Raw genomic sequence first — 23,619 nt, 5'->3', positions numbered from 1 at the left:
GTGTTGCCCTCAGGCCACAGTTCCTTTGAGGACCTGTGTCTTGGTGCTGAGCCTGGTCTTCCTGCATACTCCTTAGCAGCTGTGATGATTTGTGTCCCAGGATCCCCACTCTTCCCTGCAACAGCCTCACTTGCAGCCTCCTCATCTCAAGAGCCTCAGCCACATCCATACAAACCTGTATCCCAGCATGGAAGAGTCAAGTTCACTCTCATAGAAACCTGACCACCCCAGGGACTTCCTGTTCAGGAAGCAGAAAGAAGATGGACTGTGACATAGCGGGTGGAGCCAACTTCAGAACAAACTGCTGAAGTGACAAGCCATTCCTGATATCCAACAGGTGAGCCCTAAGGCACACTTGGGTTATACCTGTCACAGGTGCTTAGGGACTTGGGCTTATTAGGCACTCACAGCATCCAGCAGTATTTATGGGGCTCCAGCACCAGGGCCCTGCAAAGCTCCCTCTGTGATTCTTAAATATAAGAATCCTTCACATTCCACAGTGTCCCCAAAGTTTCAAGAAGCACGCATACATTTTTGCATTATCAGTTGTCATTCTGTCTCTATTCTTCTGTTGACAGTAGTTTAGTCATAGTGATTTCTTCTGCTAGATTTTATTGGTTCTTTGGTAGCAAAAGCTACCAGGGCATAGGATAGAGACATGGCAATGTGGGGTAAGGTAAAGAATTTGGCCTAGAGGTGGAATCATGTCACTTGAAGTGACAGCCTCCTTTGAAACACTTGTCAATTTCCTGGGCCTTGTTTATATCTTCCAATTACATTTTAAGAAAAAAAAAAAACCTCTCTGAACGGGTGGGTCTTTCTCCCCTTCTCTCTCTGGCTTCCGATCTCCTTTGGCTGAGTTACATCACTGCAGCACTGGTGAGATGCAGGCCAGGCTGCCCACCCTGGGCTAATGACCCTTCAAGGTGCTGCCAAGAAGCCTGTGCACTGCTGGCCATGAAGATTGAGAGCTTCAGCCTCATCTCACAAAATAACACTGGGGTGCTGGGGTGGTGACAAGGTCAGGTTGAGGGAAAGAAGCAGGGAAAGATTGGGGGCTAAGCAAGGGAGCTGGGAAATCACAGGTATTTCTACTTGGAAATGTGGCATCAACGCCACGGAGAAGTAGAAGGGCATGGGACCAAGGGCCAGAAGATGTTGCCAGGAAGAGAGGAAACCCTTTTCCTTGTCCTCAAATTCTACATGTGGGGCCCCAGAAGTTAAATGGACAAAAGACAGATTAACGGGAGAGTAAGAGGGACAGATGGGGACTTCACCAAAGTGAACTGAAATGAAAACCCTGGAGAAATGATCAAACCTGGAGGCTAACACACCATTTTAACAAAGAGTGATAAAACTGTGGAGAAGTAACAAGACAAAGGAACAGTTTGAGCCTCTAGGAGAGTACATTTTGGGAAACTAAATATTTGGGGAAGCTAATAGAAGATAAGGGTTATCTTAGTAAAGTTTGTTGTGTGGATACCTTGGTGACCCAGAGTCATTTTGCCCTTCCTAGTGCAAAAAGGGAGGGAGAGACCTTCACAAAGGAAAATATATGGCCCATTTTTAAGCAAATAAGTAAGTAGAGGTTGGAGGACTCTTTTTCAGTCTGTTGTTTCCCAGTTGCCTTCATCGCAGAGCAATACTTAAGCAAATCAGTAGATTCTGATCTCCTTTGCGCAATCAATCCATCATAGTCCCTTTCCTGCTGGTCTGGGAGCACGTAGTGGCAGGAACTGGCTAGCATGCTGCCTTTTTCTCTCCAAAGCCTAGCACAGGGCTTGGCCCATTTCTTTGGCTGCAAATTAATGGGTAAATGATTTTGAGCTTTGAGCCTTAGTTTCCTCATCTGTAAAATGAAGACAATGATGTTGTCTTAGTATCTGAATCCATCCCCCACCTACCCTGATTTACTGTTCAGAAGAGGTTCCGGTGGTGGTCATGAGAAAGAAACAGGATTCTTTCTTGATTTAAATAAATAGAGCAAATGTACAAATATCTTTTCTTTCTTTTTGTTTTTATCATTTGTAATTAGCACAGAATAATTGTACACATTCAGAAGGTACACTGTGATAATTCAATATATGTATACAGTGTGTTAAAAATATCTTTTCTTTCTTAAAAGGTATTGGAATGTTCCCAGGAAATACCGCAATCTATAATGGAGAATAGATCAAGACATAGCATAGCCAGGCATGGTGGTGCACACATGTAATCCCAGCACTCTGGGAGGCTGAGGGAGGAGGGTTGCAAGTTCAAGTTCAGTTTGGGGAACCTAGAGACTTGGCAAGACCCCATTTTAAAATAAAAAATAAAAGAAGGGCTTGAGTTCAACTCCAGTTACCACAAAACACAATGAAAAGACACATCTTAGCGAATGAGCAGTATGCACTTTCTCATCTTGCCTATGCCTGTGCAGAATGTCTCCCTGGGGGTTAAAGTGTATGGACATGCACACAGGCACTGCCTGGTCACCTGCTGAGGAAAACATCCCAAGGTAGGGCATAGCTGGAGCAGTGAGCACCATGCTCCTAATGCCACATTCTCAGGGGCAGGAAGAGCAGGTTAGAAGCACAGCTACAAAATGGAGTGTTTGAGAAATGTGGCCTGGAGTAACCACACTTGTTTTCAGAGTGCTTCCCAATGAAAGCAAGAGCAGAGAGTCCACGACTCAGTGGGAAGAGGCCTCCTGGGTGGGGTCATCTGTAGTAGAGCCTATCTGGAGCTCACCCTTGCCTTGCCCTGTCACGCCACGCTTCTCTGGCCTCAGTTTCCTCTTTTAATGGAAATGTCTCTAAGGTCTGCTTGGCTCTGATGGAAACTGCAGTGCTAATTTGGATTAGCTGAATCCAGACACCGCTGCTTCAGGGCACCTCTTCCTGTTTCCGGGTGATGTTGGCTCATCTGCCTGGCAGCAGGGGTGGCCCCTGACCAACCCCAGTCAGCTCTCCCAACCTGCTGACCAGAGCTGGTCGGAGATGCCGGCCAGCCGTGCCTGGGACAGAGGAGCCCTGAGGCCGCCCTAGCAGGGAGGAGTTGGCTCTGCTCCCAGCAGGCCCAAGCAGTCGCTAACTGTTAAGCTTCCAGTTCAGACCCTTCAAACCTAAAGCTTTCCAAAAGCAGTCGCACTCATTTGGCTCCTGTGCGGTACTACCTGGGGGCTGGAGAGCTGAGGGGTGCTGTGCTCTTTGAGTTCAGATAAACTGCTTCTAATTTGTTAGAAGAGGAGTGAAGCGCGGGACGGACACTTGCCTTTCTCTGAAGCTTGTGACGTGCGGAGCATGGCAGGACATGGAGAATGAACAGAGGTGATCCGAGGCCCTGCAGCATGGGGGAGCTGACTGCTGTGACATTTCACTCTTCACTGGCTGGGGGTAGATCCAGAAAACGCTCTGGGAGGACTCGTGGAACTCTCCTGAAGGAGCTGGTGGAAGTGCAGGGTGGGAGAGGCAGAGAAAGGGCGTCCTAAATGGCAGGAGAGTCAGGGTGCCACAACAGCTCGGTGTCCCTGGTGTAGCCTTGGCTAAGCAGACAGCCCTCACTCAGGACAAGGCGGAGGCGAGATTAGAAAGATGAGTCAGAGTCAAATCATTTGAGGCCTAGTTCATGATTTTGCTTCACATTCAAAGTTCATGATTTTGATTTTAGCCTGTAAATCAAAGGTCAAAAACTGGTGGTTTCCATTCATCCTACAGATTTTCTCCCCCTTCTTTTTCTAAGTTGAGACAACCTAAAAACATATGGACATTTCCTAAACAACCCAAATCTCCAGCTTCTTAGAAATGGGAAGACCTGGCCCCATTGAGACAGTCAGCAGAAGCTGAAGAGCTGCTTCCCTGTCGATGTCATCAAGGGTGTGAACTTGTCTGCCTGTGACCTCAGCCACTTGACTCCCATGTGGTATGCGTGACCTTCATTTGTGCTTGAGTTCATGGCCTCTGGCAGAGAGCAAAGCCACTAATGGTCTAGAAAATCATCTACAAAATTTGGGTCCAACAGAGCAAGATCATGGGGCAGCTGGACTAACGTGGAGTCAGTGTTTTGACTGGGCAGGAGTGAGAGCAGAGGCAGGCTCCTGACAGAAGACTGTTACTCAGGTTCAAGTAACAGGATGCAAGGCCTAAACCCATTTGCCTCGGGCAGCTTGTACTTCTCTACATGGCTCAAGGCATCCCCCTTTCAAAGGGATAAATTCTCCAAGCAGGAGAAAGTACTTCCCTTCTGTGACAGTGTGCACACGGTCACTGGGTTGTATTTGTCTAGAGCTTTATGTGAGAGGGGCGCTCAAAGTGAATGTCAGTAGCTCACTTCTGGACCATAGGCAGCGGAGCCAGCCTGCTAGGTGTGAATCTTGTCACATCTACTCACTGGGAGGTCACTAAACATCTCCATGCCTTCATTTCCTTGGGAAAATGTCAGCAACTACCCAACGGGGTTTTGTGAAGATTCGGTGAATGAATGTGTAGTGCATTTAGCACATAGAAAATGCTCTCTGGTGTTGGCTCATTGTTACACAAGTTCTCCATAAGCCAGTCTACAGCCATGGATGTCTTGTGATGAGAGAATGGGGTGAGGAGGGTTAGGGAGAAATGGGGGGACCTGGCAGGAGAACTGGCACAACCCACTCCACACAGAGCTTACCAGTAAGAGGAGACAGCATTGATCCTGTCATGGTGGCAGGAACAGAAGGGACAAAATGGAGGTGGCCCTTGCTCAGCACTGGTGTTATTTCTGGCTCAGCCAGAGGAAAGAATGGGAGCTGGCAGAAGTGACAAAGCTAACATGTATAAGGTGCCAGAAGGTGCCTGATTTGTGATTGTGGCTGGTGTCATGACGTGTGCTAAACTGTTGGTACTGTGCTGAGAATGATAGGCACCTAGGGACACTGCCTTTGAAAACTCTGTGCTCCTCACCTGCAATAAGATCTCTCAGAATGGAAGCACAGAGGTTGAGCAGTGTTGACCAAGCCCAGCCAGGCATAGTATCCAGCAGATGATAATCCCTCAGAGATGCCCACTTCCTAATCCCTAGAGCACATGACACAACCTTATGTGGCAAAAGGGACTGCATAGATTAAGTTAAGGACTTTAAGGTGGAGAAACTGCCCTGGGTTACCAGGTGGTCCTAACCTAATCACATTGGTCCTTAAAAGGGGAGAAGCTTCCCCAGCTGTGGTCAGAACATCAATGTGACTAGAGAAGTGAGGCCAGAGGGAAGGAACTCTGCTGGCACTGAAGGGGTGAGGGTGTGGGCATATGAGCTAGGGAATGTAGGCAGGCTCTTAAAACTGGGGCTCCTACTGCTTCAAAGAAGAAATGGAGATTTGTAGCAACCTAGCCCATCCAGAGTCATGTCAAACTTCTGACTTCCAGAACCATAAGATGATAAATATTTATTGTTCTAAGTCACCGAGTTTGTGGAAATTTGCTGCAACAGCAATAGAAACCTAAGAACAAAATTAACCACGTGTGCCAGTTGATTCTCGTGTCACCTTGACTGGATTAGGAGACTCATGGAGAAGTGATTGGTTTTAAGGGTAGTGACTACATCAGTGAGCTAGCCATGGATAGGCTCATAACTGAGTTGGCTATTAGGAGTTGGGGCTTAGTCTGAGGAAGTGGGTCACGGGGTGTGAGAAGGGACTATTTCTGCTCCCCAGCTGCTTCCTTTCCACTCTTCCCCTGTTCTTTGTTTCCTAGATGTCACGAGTTGAGCAGCTGACCTTCACCACACCTTTACATTGTGAAGTTTCCACCTGGGAGCCACCTGATCATGGACTGAACTCTCTGACACCATGGCCAAAATAAACCTCTTCTCTTTTAAGCTGTAGATGTCAGGTGTTTTGTCCCAGCGATGGGAAAGTTGGCCAACACCAGAGACAAATAATATCCATTCAGGGTGCTTTTAGATGAAGAAAATTAAAACTGGAGGCCAAAGCTTGGCTGGAAGGCACACTTAACATTTTTAAAAAAGATTTTCATTAATGCGTATTAGTTATACATATTAATAGGGTTCAGTGTGATAGTGCCATGTACACATAAAGCATGCATAAGTCATATCCAACACCTTTTTTCATCACCTTCCCTAACCTTCCCAATCCCTACTAACAACTATTCTAGTGCATGGTTTCTCTTATTCGAAGGTAGAGAAATAGGAAGTAGGAGAAGTTCAAATAATTCCCCAAATTCTCTATTCTGTTGTTTCAGAAATATCTCAATATACATATGCTAATTTGCTTTATATATACCACTAGATTATCTTAGTTCACCGAAAACAAGGTTTTGTGCTATTACCTATTTGTTTCTTTTTTTGCAAGAGTGTTTTTTTATCTATCACTTGTACTCTGAGTAGCATTTTGGCCACTCTTTTAAGATTATAATATACAATTTAATAACTATTATTATTCTCTAACTTTTTGGTTAGGGATTTTTGTTTTATTCTTTCACAGAAGTAAAAAAGGTGTTTTAAAATATTTACTAATATCTACTTGTATTACATTAAAATAAAAAAATTTTAAAATAACTATTCTGCCTTTATGTGGACTTGTTTTAGTTTTTAGTTTCCAAATACAGTGATGCCTTGATTCAAGAACTTGATTCTTTCCACGATTCTGGTCACAAACTGAGTCCTAGAGTCCTAGATTACTGGTGTGTACCACCATGCCTTGCTGTTTATGCTTTTTGATGAGGACTATTCTAACTGGAATGAGATGCTATCTAATGGTAGTTTTGATGTGCATTTCTCTAATGCCTAATGGTATGGAGCACTTTCCATATATTTATGGGCCATTCATATATCTTCTTTTGAGCAGTGTCATTCAGATAATTCACTCATATTTTAATTGAATCACAGCGGTTTTTATATTGTCAAGTTTTGTGGGTTCTTTTTTTAGTACATGTGCTACCAAAGCGAGCACTTGTGAGTTCTTATTAGATTCTTATTATACTTCCTCTCTCTTGGTTCTTCCTTGTTCTCTGTGTTTGCTGGCTGCCATGAGGTGAGAAGCTTTCCCCCTCCATGTCCTTCTATCATGAAGTTTCTGCTTTGGAGCCAGCCAAGCATGGAAGGAAATCATGGCCCAAATAACCCCTTCCTCCCTTACATTATGTACATCAGGTATCCTGTCCCAGCAATGCAAGGCTACCATGAAAGCAATCCTACTCACAACAGCTATAATGTAATCAAGAAAGTAAAAGACCTAGTCAATGAAAATTATACAACACTGACCAAAGAAATTGAAAAAGACACAAAAATATGGAAAGACCTACCATGATAATGGAGTATAAGGATCAATATTGTTAAAATGTCCATACTTCCCAAAATTATCTACAGATTCCAAACAATCTCCATCAAATTCCCCCAGTGAAATTCTTCACAAACATAGAAAAAAATGATTCTAAAATTCATCTGGAAGCACAAAAGACTCCAAACAGCCAAAGCCATCTTAAACAAAAAAACAAAAAACAAAACAAAACAAAAAAAACAAAGAAGTATCATAATATCTGATTTCAGGACATACTACAGAGACAGTTCCCAAAACAGCAAGGTTTTGGGCCTGGGATTTAGCTCAGTGGTTCCAGCGCCTGCCTCCCAAAATAGCAAGGTTTTGACCTAAAAACATACAGACCAAAGACCAGAATAAAGACCCACAAAATAAATACATGTATCTACAGCCAACTGATTCTCCACAAAAGTGCCAAAAAATATGCATTAGAGAAGGGACGGCCCCTCAAAAATGGTGCTGGGAAAACTGGATATTTACACACATACATTTGGGATTTGACACCTGTCTTACTCTGTATAAAAAGATACTTGACATGGATCAAAGACCTAAATGTAAAACCTGGAATCATGAAATTTATTCTAAGAAAGCAGGGGGACATTGCTACATGCAGTGATTTTCTTGATAGGATCACAACAGCACAGGAAGCAAAAGCAAAAACTGACAAATGGGATTGCTTTCATGTACTGGCCCTTCAGCCTCCAGCGCAGACCCTGTGGCCTCCTGATATGGACTCTCACAAGACACTGCAGTGAGCCCCAGGCCTTCGACTGCATCCTGTGGATTGCCAGCACACAGACAGCCCTTTTGTACTCTTCCACACATGACTCTGTGGGTAGCTACTATAAGCCAATCTTGTAAAAATTTGTATATCTTGCATTAAATCTGTTTCTCTCATAAGCATTGATTGATACAGCACATGAGCCTTTTGGTGAACAGTTTTCATTGGAACCATAACTTCTTTCCCAGCAAGTTAGTTATCAGTGTACAAAAAAGCTATTGATTTTTGTATGTTGATTTTGTATGCTACTGCTTTACCTAATTCATTTATCAGTTAATACTCTTTTGATAGAGTCTTTAGGTGTACAGAATGGGTATATAGAATCACATAATCTGTAGGCAGGGATAATTTTATTTCCTCCTTTCCTATTTGTATTCCTTTCGTTTTTTCCTCTTGCCTAATTGCTCTGGCTAAACCTTCTAGTAGTATATTAAGTAAGAGTGGTGAGAGGGACATCCGTGACTTGTTCTTGATCTTAGAGAAAATGCTTTCAGCTTTTCCTCATTCAGTGTGATGTTGGCTATTAGTAAGTCATATTTAGCTTTTATTATGAGCTATGTGCATCTTCTACATCTTGTTTGTCCTGGGCTTTTATCATGAAGGGATGTTGGATTTTATCAAATTCTTTCTCTTCATCTACTGAGATGATCATGTGATTTCTATCCTTCATTCCAAAGATGCGATGTGCTGTTTATTGGTAGGTCTATGTTGGAGCAATTTTGCACCCCTCAGTCAACACCAGGTTGGTCATCATGAGTTATCTTTATGTACTGTTGCAGTCAGTTTGCTAGTATTTTGTTGAGAAGCATTGCATCTATGTTTATCCAGCATATCAGTTACAGTTTCCTTTTTGTGTTGGTTCCTTATCTACTTTTGCTACAGGGTAATGCTGGGTTGAAAGAATGAGATTGGATGGGTTTCCTCACTTTCAGTTCTGTGCATTGTTTGAGAAGAATTGGTACTGGTTCTTTAAAAGTTTGGCAGAATTGTTGGGTATGGTGTCACACATCTGTAAATCCAGCATTCAGGAGACTGAGGCCAGAGGATCATGAGTTTGAGGCCAGCATGGGTTACATAGCAAGTTCAAGTTCAGCTACATGCTGTCTTAAAAAGCAAAACAAATGAACAAGCAAACAAAACAAAAAATAGTTTGGTGAAATGAAGCAGAAAGCCATTCAGTCCTGAGTGGTAGGCAGTCTTCATTATCAATGACTATGTTTCGTTAGTTTTTTTGACCTATTCACTTTTTTAAATTCTCATGGTTCAATTTTGAAATGACCAGAAATTTTCCATTTTTTCTAGGTTTTCCAAATTGTTATCATAAAAGAGTTTTTGTTTGTTTGTTTTATTTTTTGAGACAGGGTCTTGCTATACAGATCAGGCTGGCCTTGAAATTGGGGCAATCCTCTTGCCTCAGCCTCTTGAGTGCCAGGATTATAGGGATGCACAAACATACCTGTATAACATAAAGTTGTTCATAGTAATCATTAATTTTCCTTTGCATGTCTGTGGTATCAGTCTTGAGTCTCAGTTTGCACACCTATTTTTATTTGTTTCTGTCTTCTCTTTTCTTGTATGGTCTATCGTACAGTTAGTTAATTTTTGTTCTGTTTTGTTTCCTGAGACAGGGTCTTTTTAGGTAGTCCACGCCCTTCTTGAACTTGCTATGTAGCACAGGTTGGCCTTAAACTCATGATCCTCCTGTGTCAGCCTCTAAGTGCTGGGATTACAGGCATGCACTGTCATGCCCAGCTGTTTTTCTTTTTCTCTTTACTTTTCAAAGAACCAATTCTTTGTTTCATTTTTGTATTGTGTTCATGTCTGTTTCATTTGCATCTTCTTCGGTGTATGCGATTTCTCCTTGTAACTAATTTTGTTTGATTTGTTCTTGATTTTTCTAATCCTTGAGATATATCGGTAGTTTATTTGAAATCTGTCTTTTAATTTTTTTTCCTTTTTTTTTACAGTGCTGGCAATCAAACTCACTTCCTCCCATGCTAGGCAAACACTTTCACACTAGCTTCAACCCAGCCTCTTTTTCTATATTTTTAATGTAGGTCCTCATTGGCAGAAACTTCTCTTAGTTCCTTTTGTTACATCCATAAGTTTTGTTAGGTTGTGTTTCCATTTTCACATATTTCAAGATTTTTGTTTTGTTTTGGTACCGGGGATCAAACTTGGGACCTTGTGTTTGGGAGGCAGGCGATTTCGAGATATTTTTGAGTTCCCCTTTTGACCTCCTTAATGGTTCATTCTTCATTCAAAAGTATGTGGTTCAGTCTCAATGAATGTGTATAATTTCTAATGTTTCTTTGGTTGTTGACTTCTAGTTTTATTCTATTGTGATCAGAAAAGTACAGGATATGATTTCCACTCTTCTGAATTTGTTGAGATTTGTTTTATGGCCTAATTTATGGTCTGTGCTACAGAATGTCCTATGCATTGTTGAAAACAGTATATTCTTCAGCTGTGGATGGAATACTTTATAAATGTCTCAAGCCAATTTGACCTATAATGTAGATCTAATTTTGTTTTTGTTGATTATTTTCTGTCTTGATAATCTGTCCACTGATAAAAGTAGGGTGTCAAAATCCCCCATTATTATTGTATTGAGGCCTGTGTCTCCTTTTAAGTAGTAGTGTTTGTTTCTTTCTTTAAATTGGGTGCTAGGATGTTAGGTACATACAGATGTATAATCATTGTTTCTTCTTGTTGAATTTCTTTTTTTTTTTCTTGTTGAATTTCCTCTGATCATTACAGAGTTGCCTCCTTTGTCTCTTATTATAGTTGTGTTTAAATGTATTTTGTCAGATACAAGTATAGCTCTTCCTCTCCCATTAGGTTTCTGTTTGCTTGGAATACCATTTTAAGTTTCTCTGTGTCTTTATTTGGGACTGAGTTTGTTGTAGGTAGCATGGCAGTATATTATTGAGTCTTTTTAAAATAATCTATTCTGAGTCTTTAAAAAATCCATTCTGAGTTTTTAAAAAAATCCATTCTGAGTCTTTTTAAAAATCCATTCTGAGGGCCAGGGATGTAGCTCAGTGGCACTGCACCTGCCTGGCAAGCTCAAGGTCCTGAGTTCAATCCCTGGTACAAAAAAAAAATCCATTCTGAGTCTTTAAAAAAAAAATCTATTCTGCCAGTCTAGCATTTTTGTTTTCCTTTTGTAAGACAGAGTCTTACTATGTAGCCCAGCCTCAAACTCACACCTGGCCAGGCAGGTTCTGTTTGGTTTTTGGTACTGAGGATTGAACCCAGTGCCTTTGGGTTCCTTACCCTTTTATACTCTTTTAAATTTTTTTTCACAGTCTTGCATTTATTCATACAGAGGGATAAGAATAGGTATAAATAAAAAAAACATTGCTTTAAATACAAATAAATAGTTCTTGTTTCTAAAGAAAACAACTCTATATAGTCCTAAGTGTTTTCTAAGTTCCTATTAAAAATAGAAGGCTATTTGCATTAAGTTCTACTCCACCACAATCCTTTGGGGACTTAAAGATGAAATGGTGAATTCTATACTCAAAGACAAGACCAGAAAAGTGGGAGACAGCACTCCCACTTCCCTGAACTATACCCTAAATGGAAGGAGAGTTACTCGCATCACAGACACACACAGCTAATAAAAGGAGAGTGTTATTTGGATACCTAAAAAGACTGACCTTGAGAAAAGTGGTAAGAATGTCTCTGAACCAGTTCTGTGGATTCTAAAACCTCACTATGCTAAAGTTTTGATTCAAGTTTTTTAACTTCATTTATATTCACAGGAAAACTTAAGTTCCTATAATGAAAGCTAGGAATGATAATGGTAAATACTCTCTAATCACTGTGAATGGCACCTGGAGTAAATACTAAAGTGATCTGCTTACTAAAGAAGCAATGGTGCTGCTCAATGAAACAGTCTGTTGAGGCTGGCACCAAAATGACTAAAACTGTGTTGAAGAAACACATTCCCCAAATCTGTCAATTTATGTATCGCTCTCTATTGTTGTGTTTAGAATGTTCAGAGTGCCAAAAATATCTAGGGAGAAGAATGTCCTATGAATGAAGGATCATTTTCAAGGCATGCAGTCTTTTAAAACACATCAGTGGTGGCAAACCTTTGGCATGTATGCTGCAGCCAGCTGTTTATCATTGAAAGCTCTAAAAGTTCACCATCACTGAACTACATAAAGCATGAGGTGATCACAATCTCAGTGCTAGAGTTGTACCCGCTCCACTGACTGTGCCTGGTACACATTCCCTTCTCACCCTGCACAAGATCATTCAACCTCTTCTACCAAATCCCCACATCATTATGATAAAGTAAATGTTTGATAATGATCAGTGTAGCAATATTTGTTTTCAAAGAAATTCTGCTTTTTTAAAAAAGATTGATCACAATATAATTCCAAATAGAACAATCTCATGGTATAAAAACAATCTCATGCAGTAAGTGCAATTTTAAAAGTCTTCTGTTAATAACAACATTTGGTTATTATAGAAGGCAGGATTATTTAGATTTTTTTAAATGATCACTATAGAATAGTTAAGTTGCCAAACAGAACTTCTGTTGTGGTATAAAATACTAAACTTGATTCTACAGTTTGTTGACACAAACAAGTTAAGATATACACCATGTTTTCCTAATTGGGATTTTAAAACAATAAGCATAATTCTTTAGCAGATTACTACATTTGCTCAAAGGATCAGCTTTCTTTTCCCAAGAACTTTATTTTTTAGTCCAGTTGGAGGGAGTTCCATAATAAATTCTCCAACAGCAATTCTAAACACAATTAAAGATCTGTCTCTCACTTCCCTCTCTAATCACTGTTGTAAAAGAAATGTCCAAGAAAAGTGCTGTATTTTTTAATTGATGTTAATCAATTTAGTTTTAATTTAAATAATAACATTTTGTACATTTGCCTTTCTCTCTGGCACATTATATAGTTTTTGGAGTTACAAATTCAAATAGACCAGCCAACTAGAGCAACTTGGTGTTCAAATCACAATTTGGACACAATTCTATTTATTCTGGATGCTGCTCAATTTCACACATAGTTCAGAGAAGACACATCCATAAAACACCCAAAAACATTATGTTACCAAACTAACATGTGATTGTGCTCTCTTGGACAGTACTATTCACATCTACAAAGTACAAAGGCAGAAGAGATCAGGTATAGAGATCAATTTGCTTTTGCTGTTACAGTATTCACAACCATCATCTATGAGATGTCCATGCCGTTCTAGAATAAGGAGTAGTCCTTTTTTTATCTGATCGTTTAAAGTAGGAATAAACAGGTGCTGCTGGATACTCTGCATCAGGATTTTCTGCCATCATTTTCAGCTTGGCTTCAGTGGCTTTTATCTTTGCAGTGACACTTAGGTTAGACTGCGTGGGCTCAGTGCTTGAGGATGGCACAAGACTGATTGGAAGAATCTTATCATTCTTGTTATGATCGTATCTCTTTATTTGGGCATGTGCCCATTGTACCACCAGCTTCTTAGATAGCGCCAGTTTGCCATTGAGACACTGGATGGCTTACTCTGCTTCCTGCTTAGTTTCAAAGTTAACAAAACAGTAACCTCGAGGCTGTCCTTCCAAAGCACCTGACTTGTGGAAGAGGAAGTAAAACTGTTTCACCTTCCCAAACTTCTGGAGGAGCTTAAGGAGGTGGTATTCTGTGATTTTGGGGTCCAGGTTGCCAATCCATAATCAGTGTCCTTCCTGTAGAGAGCCCTCTGAAAGGATGGATGCATTTTCCAGGAGAAGAGTTTTGGTTTCTGCTTCCATCAATCTCTTGTGCCCTTGGTGTGCTGCCCTCTGCTCATGCCCCCAAAACAGGTTCCAACTCGTGGATCCGATGGCCGGACTAGGAGCATCTGCTTCGACTCCACCAGCTGCCAGACCACCCCACACTCTTTTAAATTTTAAAACAGGGTTTCACTAAGTTGCCCAGACTGAGCTCTGCCAGATGGACTTTCACTTCGAGAATTTAGTCTGTTTACATTCAAAGTTACTGTGGATAGGTAAGGACTTACTCTTGTCATTTTGTTGATCTTTATAGTTATTTTTAATATTCTTAATTATTTCTCTTTTATTCATCTTTTTGGTATGATGGCTTCCTGCATCGATAATATTTGATTGTTTTCTATTTGCAACTACTCTTCTAGTGGGGTTTACACTATCACATGCTTTTATAATGGTAATTATATTTCCTTCTTAAGCATCTTTCTAACGGGAATATCCTCAAATGTGACGTGGCACTTTTCTCTTGGAAATTTTAAAATTCATTGTCTTGTATTTTAGCCAATTTCACTATAATATGGCCTAATGAAGATCTTTTCATGTTATGTCTTTTGGGGTCCTATGGGCCTCCTGTACATGTGTGTCTACATCCCAAGATTAGGGAAGTTTTCTGTTGTTATTTCATTGGTTAGGTTTTCCATGCCCTTAACTTATTTTTTCTCCTTATCTTTGGGTGTTCCAAAAGTGTACATATTTATTCATTTAATGATGTCCTGTAGCTCTTGAATATCCTCTTCATTTTTCCCTCTTTCTATTTTGTGTGACTTGGTTATTTCAAAAGACCTGTCTTCAAGTTCAGATATTCTTTCTTCCACTTGATCAAGTCTTTCAATTGTATTTTTTTACTTAACTACCGAGCTCTTCACTTTTAAGATTCTTGTTTCTTTTTTTTTCAAAATCTCTTTGCTGAAATGCTCATTCATATCCTGCATTTTCTTTCTAATTTAACACTATCTGCATTCTCTTGGAATTCACTGAGATTTTTTTTTTAAAGAATAGTCATTCTTTTAAATTCTTTATCAGGCACCTTATTCATTTCAATGTCTTGGAATCTGTTGCTAGAAAGTTATGTTCTTTTGGTAGCATCATGTTACCTATTTTTCATATATCTTGTGCTCTTTATTGAGATGTGTGCATCTAGTGATTCAGATATCTCTACCACTTTTATGGGCTTGCTTTTTAAGTAATTGCCTGTCTCATAAAGATGTGGCTTGGGTGTTGGCTTTGATTCTAGCTGGGGACAACAGTGTAATCTCCTATAGTTTTTTTGGCTATGGTTACTGACTTTGGGCACAGTGCATACTGTGGTGGACTCAGGGAGACCTGCTGTCTCTGTGGGACACCCCAAAGTGGTACACTCCAGCAATTCATGGAGGTGTGGTCCACACAGCAGTGGGTTTGGGGCACTCCCTTGTGTGGTCACACCTCTGGGGAATTTCACACAGTTGACCTGGTATAAACAGAGGTCTCTGTAATAACTAGGCGTTGAAAGATAATGCTTCTCACACTATGAAAGGTAGCATTTCTAGTCAGGAAAGGGCCAGGATTTAGCTCAGTGGTTCTGGCGCCTGCATCACAAGCACAAGGTCCCGAGTTCGATCCCCAGTACCAAAAAAAAAAAAGAAAAATTTCTAGTCAGTAAAATGTCTATGCCTCTGGAATGACATGACGACATCAGAGAAGACTAATTGTCACCGAAGTGTTCCTCAGTCCAAGAATTCAGGTTACTGCATCTACAGTCAGAATTCATTAAATTTACACCATGCTCTCAAACACTCAGTATCCCATACCCCACGTCTCATTACTGTGGTGGCCCCCATTTCTGCCTTCCCCTTCAACCTCCCCATCCCAAACCCTGCCAGTACTGCTCCTGGTGAAAAACTATGAAAGCAATACTAAGAATATCTTCCTCAACAGACTAGTATCACATCGCACATAGGAAAAGAACAGGATAACCATTAGCAAGTAGCAGATATTAGGCTGCCAGATGTGAACAGAGCTAATGTCTAGTGGTTGATTTATGTGTAATCCCTAATTTTTTCTTAAGGCCTCTCTGACTTTTCCAAAAGGAATATATTAATTATGTATCAGAAAAAGTTTAAAAATTTATAGTCTCTAAAAAATAATACAGAAACAAAGCAAATCTAGAACCTGTATTTTTTTTCAAACTGACTCAGATTCTAAAATCTGCTTTTCAATAATGTTGCCAAAAAGTTTGAAAAATTCACAGATGCTTCCAAGTCTGCTGTACCATTGGGAAATGGAGGAACAAGCACAAAGGAATACTGGCTGTCCCTGAAAGATGAGGAGGGTAGCTGTGCCAGACCTCCAGGATGGCTGGCCCTCAGGTACAAGAAACATGGCAGTCACATGGGCAGCGATCCTCACATTGAGGAAATTTGCTTAATGACAATCTCAGTAGGAAAAGAATAGCTTTTTGCAAAAGACTTTTCATCTTTACATTTCTCCTGACTCTTCACGTCCTTCAGGATTATTCTAACTCTAGTCTGCTTTGAGACTATTGTTTCTGCTTTAAATACTGCAATTTTGTGTTGAGTTGGAACAGGCACATCCAAGGCTAGGAACAAGGATCTTCTACTGTATTTTTCTAGTCCTCATGACTTACAAAGGTCATCATTTGTACACTATCATTAGGGAAGAATCAGATTGTCCTGTTTCTTACTCAGTTCTTGTCAGGAGTAGAGCCCTCAAAAAAATTTATTGAGATGACATACAGAAATTAGAGCAAATTTGATTCTAAAAGGGCAAATAAATTTAGGAACATGCAAGGCTTTCTTGTTGTTGACTGTTTTGGCTGATTACAAACACTGCTATTCAAACTAATGTTTACAAAGATGAGGATGGGGATTTGCTTACTTTTATGTTCTTTTTTAAAAATTTTATTTTATTGGTACATTTTAGGCATACAATATGACATTCATCTTTGGAAAATTGCGCCTTTACATAATCTCTCTTTCTTATTTTTTTCCCCCTTCACTTGGCCTCCCTTCAACCCCTCCACCCCTCCCTGTTTACAAAGACTTTGTTTCCATTTTTCCATTTTCTCATATTAATTCCATTACCTTCTTTCCTTTCCCCTATCCTTCCTACTTCCCCTCCCCTTTGTCCCTTTTCTTCCTATTTCACATTATCTATTATACCTTTAAGTCCTTATTTACCCTTTCAGTTTCTCACGCTAGAGAAACTATTCAGTATTTACATATGTGTGTCCTATTTATTTCACTTAAGAGTATCACCTCAATGTGCATCCATTTAGCTATAAATGTCTCTAATTTCTCATTTTTTATGGCTGAGTTGTACTTCATTTTATAAAAAAAATACATTTTCTTTTTCCAGTCTCCAGTTGATGGGCAATTGGGCTGTTTCCAAGTTTTACAAACTGTGCTGCTATGAACATGGGTGCACATATATCACTGTGGTATGATTCTTTCAATTCTTTGGGGAAGATACCCAGCAAGGGAATAGCTGGGTCAAATGGGACCTCTAGTCCTAGTTCTTTGAGGTATCTCCATATTGATTTCCACAGTGTTTGCACCAGTCAACACTCCCACCAACAGTGGAGCAGTGTTCCTCTTTCCCCACAACGCCCCCAGCATTTGTTATTGGTTGATTTCATGAGAGCAGCCATTCTTTCTGGGGTGAGGAGGAATCTCAGCATTGTTTTCACTTGCATGTCTCGAATGACCAATGATGTTGAACATTTTTTTATGTGTTTATTTGCTATTTCTACCTCTATGTCTGAGAAATGTCTGTTCATTTCAGATGCCCATTTTTGGATTGGGTCTTTAAATTGGGGAGGTCTCATTTTTTTCAGTTCTTTATATATTCTAGATAGTAGTCCTTTGTCTGAGGAATACCAGGTGAAAATTTTTTCCCACAGTGTGGGTTGTCTCTTCACTTTGTTGGTGGTTTCTCTTGCTGTGCAGAAGCTTTTTAGTAAGAAGAGATCTCACTTGTTGATTGTTTCTGTTAGTTCACCGGCAACTGAGGTTTTATTCATAAAATCCTTTCCTACAGCAATATCTTCAAGAGTTCTACCTAACTTCTGTTCCAGCCGTTTCAGTATTTCTGTTTCAATATTTAGATCTTTAATCCATTTTGATTTTAGTTTAGTGGATGGTGAGAGATATAGGTCTAGTTGTAGTCTTTGGCAAGTTGAAACCAAGTTTTTCCAACATCATTTATTAAAGAGGCTATCTTCCTCCAATGAGGGTGTTTGGCTCTTTTGTCAAAGATGAGGTGGCTGAGTGTGTCTGGAGTTGTTTCTGCATCTTCTATTCCACTGGTCCTCAGGTCTGTTTCTTTGCTAGTACCATGCTGTTTTTATCACAGTGGCTTTGTACTATAGTTTCAAATTGGGGGTTGTAATACCCCCTGCCATGTCTCTGTTACCTGGAATTGCTTTTGCTATTTTGGGTCTCTTCTTGTTCCAAATGAATTTTTGGATTGTTTTCTCAAGGTCCATGAAGTATGCTGCTGGGATCTCAATTGGGATTGCATTGAATCTATATAGCAGTTTTGGAAGTATGGCCATTTTAACTATGTTGATCCTTCTTAACCAGGAGCAAGGGATGTCTTTCCATTTTCTGATATCATCTTCAATCTCCCTTTTCAGAGTGCTACAGTTTTCAGAGAGGTGGTCTTTGATTTCTTTTGTTAGGTTGATTCCTAGGTATTTCAGTTTTCTGGGTGCTATTGTGAAAGGAATTGTCTGCCCTATTTCTCTCTCAGTGAGTCTGTTGTTTGTGTACAGGAAAGCTATTGATTTTTGTGTGTTGACTTTGTATCCAGCTACTTTACTAAATTTGGTTATTAAGTCCAGAAGACTTTTGGTTTAGTTCTTGGGGTCTTCTATATAGAGTATCATGTCATCTGCAAATAATGACAATTTGACTTCTTCATTTCCTATCTTTATTCCTTTTATTTCTTTCTTTTGTCTAATTGTTGTGGCTAATGTTTCCAAAACTATATTGAAGAAAAGTAGTGATAGTGGACATCCTTGTCTTGTTCCTGATTTTAGTGTGAAGGATTTCAGTTTTTGACCATTTAGTATGATATTGGCTGTTGGTTTTTCATAGATGGCTTTTATCAGTTTGAGGTAAAGACCATCTATTCCAATTTTTTGTAGGGTTTTTTTTTTATCATGGCTGGGTGTTGGATTTTGTCAAATGCTTTTTCTGCATCTATTGAGATGATCATATGGCTTTTGTCCTTGGCTCTATTAATATAGTCTATTGCATTTATTGATTTGCCTATGTTGAACCACCCCTACATCCTTGGGATGAATCCCACTTGGTCAGGGTGTATGATCTTCTTGATGATCTTCTGCATTCTATTTGCCAGAATCTGATTTAGGAGTTTTGCATCTACGTTCATTAGTGAGATTGGCCTATAGTTCTCTTTTTTAGTTGGGTCTTTCTCAGCTTTGGGGAGCAAGATGATGCTTGCTTCCAGGAATGAATTTGGAAGTATTGCTTCCCTTTCAATTTTATTGAAGACTTTAAAGAGTACTGGCAGTAGTTCCTCTCTAAATGTCTTGTAGAATTCAGCAGTGAAGCCATCAGGACCTGGGCTTTTCTTAGTTGGTAAATTTTTAATTATGTTTTCAATTTAATTGATTGATACTGGATTGTTTAGAATTTTTAGGTCTTCTTCATTCAACTTTGATAATTCATACTTATACAGGAATCTGTCCATTTCTTCTGTGTTTTCCATCTTATTGGCATATAGGTTCTCAAAGTAGGTATTGATGATCCTCTGGATTTCTGCTGAGTCTATTGCAATTTCATCCTTTTCATTCCTAATTCCATGGATTTGGGCCTTTTCTTTCCTTTTTCTGATAAGGTTGACTAAGGGTTAGTCAATGTTGTTTATTCTTTTGAAGAACCAACTCTTGGCTTCATTGATTTTTTTGGTATTGTTCTCTTAGTCTCCATTGCATTGATTTCTGCTCTGATCTTTTTAATTTCCTCCCTTGTATGAGCTTTGGGATTGTCCTTCTCTTCTTTTTCTAGAAGCTTGAGGTTCAGAATCAGGTTGTTTAATTGGCCTCACTCTGTTTTCCTAATATGAGTATTCACTGTTATGAATTTCCCTTGTAAGACTGCTTTCATTGTTTCCACTAGATTCTGATATGTTGTATTGTCATTGTCATTTAATTGAAGGAACTGTCTGATTTCTCCTTTAATTTCCTCTGTGACCCATTGGTTATTCAGAAGTGTGCTGTTCAGTTTCCATGTGTTTATGAAATTTTTGTGGTTTCTTTTGCTATGGATCTCCAATTTCATCACACTATGGTCCGATAATATACAGGGGATAATTTCAATTCCTTTGCATTTATTTAAATATGTTCTATGAGCAAGTATGTGGTTTATTTTGGAGAACAACCCATGTGCAGGTGAAAAGAATATGTATTCCGATTTTGTGTGGTGGAACACTCTGTAAACATCTGTTAAGTTCATTTGTTCAAGAGTTTGATTGAGTTCTAGTATTTTGTTTGTTGCTTGTTTTTTTTTTGTTTGTTTTTGTTTTTTTAGTACCAGGGATTGAACTCGGGTCCTTGCACTAGCGCAACAGGCAGCAAGAGCACTGAGCTAAATTCCCGGCCTTTGTTGCTTATTTTTTGTCTAGTTGATCTATCTATTTGTGACAGTGGGGTATTGAGGTCCCCCACTACTATTGTATTAGTGCTTATATAATTTTTCATGTCTGTTATTATTTGTTTTATATAGTTGGGCACACTAGCATTTGGTGAATATATATTTATGACTGTCATCTCTTTCCCTTGGATTGTTCCCTTTACAAGGATGTAGTGTACTTCTTTGTCTCTCTTAATCAGTGTTGGTTTGAAATCCACTTGATCTGTAAAGGATAGCTACTCCTGTTTTTTTTTCGGGTTCTTGTCACATGGAGTATTGTTTTCCACCCTTTAACTTTCAGTCTAACGGTTTCTTTTTGAATTAAATGTGTTTCTTGTATGCAGCATAATGTTGGATCTTGCTTCTTGATCCATTCTGCTAGTCTATTTCTTTTTCTTTTTCTTTTTCTTTTTTTTGGTACCAGGGATCGAACTCAAGACCTTGTGCTTTCAAGGCAGGTCATAGAACCACTGAGCTAAATCCCCAGCCCCCTATTTCTTTTGATTGGTGAATTGAGACCATTAACATTGATGGTTATAACTGATACATATTGATTTATCATTGTCATGACTTTTTCTTTTTGTTGGATTCTCCCTCTTTGTGTTTAATTTATTGTTGTGCCCATTGGATTCATTCTGCTAGGCTTCCTAGGGTTGTGATCCTCATATTCTTTTCCTAGGATATTGTCTAAGATTTTTTGGTGTGCTGGTTTGGTATTCATGAAGCTCCTAAGGTGCTCTTTGTCATGAAAGTATCTTATTTCTCCATCCATTTTGAAAGATAGTTTTGCAGGGTACATCAATCTGGGTTGGATACTGTTTTCCTTTAGGGCTTGGAATACTTCACTCCAAGCTCTTCTTGCCTTGAGGGTTTGCATTGAGAAGTCTGCTGTGATTCTGATGGGTTTTTCTTTGTATGTGATTTGTTTCTTTTCTCTAACTGCTTGTAGGACTTTGTTCTTCTGTTGAGTTTCTGGAATGTTAACAATTATATGCCTATATGTAGTTTTTTATTTTTGATCAAGGTTAGTTGGAGTCTTATATGCCTCATTTATCTGTATGTCAAGTTCTTTTCCCGTGCTTGGGAAGTTTTCTGCCATTACTTCTGTGAACAGTTTTTTATGTCTTCTGCACTCTCCTTTTTCTTCATTGACTCTGATCAATCTTATGTTATTCTTCTTTGCATCATCTAGCAGCTGCTGGATTGATTTCTTGTGGTCCCTTACAATTTTAAAGCAATTTTTCTTTTCCTGGTCACTAATTTCAATCTTACCTTCTATATCTGAAATTCTATCCTCACATTGGCTCATTCTGCTGTGTAGACTTTCAATGGAGTCTTTAATCTCCTGAAAATCTGTTTGCATCTGTTTTATGGATTCCATTTATTTCCTATGTTGGGATTCCATCATGTTCCTCAGCTCCTCTCTAGATTTATTAATCATGTGTTGCATTATTGGCACAATCTCTGCTGTTATCTGAGAAATTATTTCTGATTTCATTTTTTCCAGATCCTCTTTTGTTGCCAGTTCAGGGAGTCCAGGTGGCTGAGTATCAGTGTTCCATCTCATTTCCCTTTGAGTTTGCTTTATGTGATCTGGAAGTCTGGTTTTGTGGCTTGTTTATGTGTCTTCTCATTTTGACAGGGGGAGCATGGCAGGTGTTGCTAGCACCTGCACAGCTCACCTCCTCTGTGCTGAGAGCAGTGGTACACTGGCCTGGAAGCCTCCTCCTCTGCACTGGGAGCAGTGGTCTATGTTCTATTCTTTTGTGTCTTTGTTTATCTTGGGTTCTGTGGGCTTACTTGGGGGATCCCAATATTCTGAATTGTTGCTTAACTTTTCTAGGCTATTTCTCAGACCCTTCTGGCTACCCCTTCTGGGTTGCTTTTGGGCAGAGTTAGGAAATCATTGAAATTTTCCAGTATAGTTTTATCAAGGATTTCCCATGGTCTTGAACACCTTTCCTTTTATATCTGCCTCCCCTGAGCTTCCCAAAGCCTGAATGGTGCCCTGGACTTCTGAATTCTTGCCTGCATTAACAAGGGCAGCCTCACCTGTTGGCATCACTAACCAACCAGTCACACCATCTTCCCCGTTGATTGCAGGCTCAGCCTCAACATCTTTCCAAGCCTGTGCTTCAGGTGACTGTTATCACCTGATCAAGCTCATCAGGGACTCAATCATTAAAGTCTATTTGCCCCAGATGAGGGGCTATCTGGGATAAACACCCCAGATGAGGTGGGTAAACAAGTAGTCTTGGTTTGTTGTTCTGGGGTTTGTGCTTTAAGAATCTTCTTTCTGGGGGCATAGAGTTCCCCTTTCCATTGCCTCCAAGTATTGCTGTCCTTCTGGATAGTCCACCATTACAACAGGGAAGGACAGAAATAACAGTTTTTCCTCAACCTCAGTAAGTTCATTGTTGGAACAGATTCCTACAAGAGAAGATAGATTAACAAGAGAGAAACAAGCATGTTATTAACATGTGCAGTGTGCACCATGCCATGGAGAAGCACCAAAAGCCATAGAGATTGAGGAGTCTGCCTTAAATAGTATTTCACCAAAGCACAACATTCAGAGAAGCAACAAAGCAAAGCAAAGCAGTTCTAGGATTCAAGAGCAGAAAAACTGTAAGAAGGAAAATGTACAGGGAGAAAGTCTACTTGCAGATTTCTTTGGTGCCACTCTCTCCAAGATGATAAGCAGGTTTTGTAAAGAACTGACATCCTGTCTTCAGGTGCAAAGGGGTGCAGGAGGGTAGAGTTTTTGAATCTGTCTTGCTTTCAAGCAAACAGAAAAGGCAAAGTTCCCCTGCATTTTGACTCTCTTCAGCTCAATAATCCTTTATGTTTTTGGGGAGAAATATTTAGGTTCTTTCAATAGCTTTCATTTATAGAGGGCCTAGTATGTGCTGGCTTTAACATTTCTCATGTGTTATTGTGACAGTAACCCTGCAGTAGTTTTCATCATCCTCATGTACAGGTGAGGCTCCAGTGATGAAATGCCTGTGGCAAAGTTGCTGGTAAGGTGGGAGTCAAGCCCAGGGCTGTCCAACTCCAAAGTCTATGGCAGGTCCACCATGTTTGGCTACTTTGTTACTGTCAAGTT

At 39.8% G+C, this 23,619-nt stretch overlaps 1 pseudogene; it reads right to left on the bottom strand.

The window, feature by feature from the left end:
• Positions 1 to 13,269: 13,269 nt before the first annotated feature.
• On the bottom strand, positions 13,270 to 13,842 carry LOC101703362 (putative RNA-binding protein 18 pseudogene; annotated as a pseudogene).
• Between the last annotated feature and the right edge of the window lie 9,777 nt (positions 13,843 to 23,619).

The sequence above is a fragment of the Heterocephalus glaber genome, unplaced genomic scaffold, assembly GCF_053883595.1.
Source record: "Heterocephalus glaber isolate CG9 unplaced genomic scaffold, H.glaber_assembly_v1.0 deba00001610, whole genome shotgun sequence".
NCBI lineage: Eukaryota > Metazoa > Chordata > Mammalia > Rodentia > Bathyergidae > Heterocephalus > Heterocephalus glaber.
The sequence above is the reverse complement of the archived record's forward strand: the minus strand, read 5'-3'. Positions and strand labels throughout refer to the sequence as shown.